At 51.3% G+C, this 2,626-nt stretch overlaps 1 protein-coding gene across 1 annotated transcript in view; it reads left to right on the forward strand.

Annotated features, from left to right (window-relative positions):
• Positions 1–2,626, forward strand: part of Slc23a2 (solute carrier family 23 member 2) — a 102,665-nt gene that overhangs the window by 540 nt on the left and 99,499 nt on the right. The gene's annotated exons all lie outside the window — the stretch shown is intronic.

The following is a 2,626-nucleotide window of genomic DNA, read 5'->3' on the forward strand; positions in this document are numbered from 1 at the left end:
GCCGGGTGTCCCCGGGACGGCCGCCGTGAACGCGGGGCGCTGCGGGGCTCGCTGTGCGCCCCTCCCCAGGTGGTGCGCCCCGCATCCCGGCGCCCGGGGATTCAGGGTCAGTCCGAGGGGCGGGGGATGGTGGTGCGCTTTCCAGGCTGGCTTCCTTCCCTCTTTGCGGAGGCGACACCGAGTAATTTAGATGCCTCTGCTCCGACCTTGCGACCTTTCCCGCTGACCTGCCCCTGGGGGTCCCGGGTCGCCCTGTTGCCGCCACTCTTGACAGAGAAATTGACATTGGAGCGTGATAATTCGAAGGGGAAGAATTGTCTCCATCGTTTGGCTGGAGATGTCCCATTAGCTGGGTAGCCTATAGGAACTCGGCCTTCTTTCAGGGTGAGGGGCTTTAATCGGGGCTGGTGGGAAACTCCTGATTGTCAGCGCAAAGGGTAAGCGAGGGCAAGTGCAGAGGGGGGAAGAAAGTTAGCTTTGGGGGGCTTCCTGGGGATGGGGCATTTGCAGTGGCTGTTAGTCTAGTTTTTGCAGCGCTGGGAAACGGGACGGGGAGGATGCTATCCCTTCTGACGTTTGGGTCTTCTGAACGCAGGCGGCCCGGGGATGTGTGAGGATCTGGGATCTGAGTCCTGAGACTGCCTGGTTTGAGCTGTCATTAACCGGCCATGTGACTTCCCCCAGGCAGTTTCCTCTTTACTCTGGTGAGCTAGACCCAAGGTGACTAAAACCTTTCTGTGTTTTGTGTGTGAGCGCTGTTGATTGGGCTCAGGCCTCACATGTTCCGAACGTGTTATCCGCATCTGCCTTTCATCTTAGTACGGGACTTTGCTGGCCTGTTCCTTTAAGGCGTTTGACTCAGGTGAAGTTTACGAGAGGCCTTTTCCTCTTGGAAGTTCAGGATTCTGTGCTGGGTTATACTTGACCTTATCAGGGTCATTATGGAATGTAGTACTACACCAAAAGTTATAGATTTGGGCGCTTAAGCCCGAGCACCGTGCCTGCTTGCTCAGGACACGTCTGGTAGTTCAGAGGAGACACTCAGTATTCCCAGCCAGACATGAGGCAGGAGATAACTAGCTGCTTTCTAGACAATGTCCTTTGCCTACTGTTAACTGATTCTTTCTCTGTATACCTGGGCATTTCCACCCCAGATGTCTGGGTTTTTTTTTTGTTTTTTTTTTTCGAGACAGGGTTTCTCAGTAGTTCTGGAGCCTGTCCTGGAACTAGCTCTTGTAGACCAGGTTGGCCTTGAACTCATAGAGATCCACCTGCCTCTGCCACCCAGGAAGGTAGGCGTGTAGGTGTGTCATCGTCGTGGTGTCGTTCCCCCTCTTCCCCCTGCGGTGGAGGCAGAGGCAGGTGTGTCTCTTATTTCAAGCCAGCCTGTCCACAGAGCAACTTCAGGACAGCCAGGGCTCACAGAGGAAACCCTACCTCAAAACTAACCAACCAGCCGGGCAGTGGTGGTGCACACCTTTAATCCCAGCACTTGGGAGGCAGAGGCAGGCTGATCTTTGTGAGTTCGAGGCCAGCCTGGTCTACGAGAGCTAGTTCCAGGACAGGAACCAAAAAGCTACGGAGAAACCCTGTCTCAAAAAAAAAAACCAAACAAACAAACAAAAAAAAACAACAAACAACTAACCAAACAAATAAATAAGAAAGAAAGTAGGTGTTTGAGGGGCTTTCTATAGTGGCAGGTTTTTTGTTTCTTTTTTCCTGGCTGACCTGAACTTGCTCCAGGCTGGCCTCAGACTCACCGTGAGCTCCTAAGCCCTGGATTAAAGTTGTGCCTCTTTCCCCCTTGTTCCAGATAGCTGCCTGGTATTTAGTTTTCTGAGTGGCACATTACCCTGAGATTAAACCTCTACTAAAAAACGATTAAGCTGGGTGTGGTGATGTAAATGTATAATTTTAGCCACTCAGTCCAGCTGGTGGAGGTGGGAAGCTCACAAGTTCCAAGCCAGCAAGGGAAGAAGGGCAAGACTTAGCCTTGTAAGACAACACAAAGTATTTATTTATTTATTTTGAGACAAGGTCTGGCTGTGTACCCTTGGCTGCCTTGAAGCCATAGAGAGCTGCCATATTCCAGGCTTGGGACTAAAGGTAGTTACCACTATGTCCAGCAAGAAAGTTAAAAAAAAAAAATCTTATGGAAGTACTTGCCCAGAGTACTGGAGAGATGGCTCAGCAGTTAAGAGCACTGGCTGCTTTTTTTACAGGGTCTGGGCTTAGTTCCCAGCACCCACATGGTGTCTCACCATCACCTTTTAACTCCAGTCCCAGGGGATTTAATGCCCTCCTTTGGCCTGTCTTGTGAGCACTGCATACACGTGGACAGACACACACTCCAGGAAACCACAGACACACAGTGAAAAGAGTCCTTGACCCAACGTGGCTGTCCAAATGTGAACTGAAGGATGAGCCGGTGGACATGCCAAAGTGGATGGGGGAAAGCCCACGCTACCTCAACCCTGTGTAAAGAACTCTAGGCAACCGAGCAAAGCTGGGAGCAGGAGAGGTGCCCTAGACAAGAGCATACCAACTGGTTGTCTGTAGGAGACCGCTTGTTCGTCCTGGCCACTGGAACCAAAATAACCACACAGAAACTATATTATTTAAAACA

The sequence above is a fragment of the Microtus ochrogaster genome, unplaced genomic scaffold, assembly GCF_000317375.1.
Source record: "Microtus ochrogaster isolate Prairie Vole_2 unplaced genomic scaffold, MicOch1.0 UNK3, whole genome shotgun sequence".
NCBI lineage: Eukaryota > Metazoa > Chordata > Mammalia > Rodentia > Cricetidae > Microtus > Microtus ochrogaster.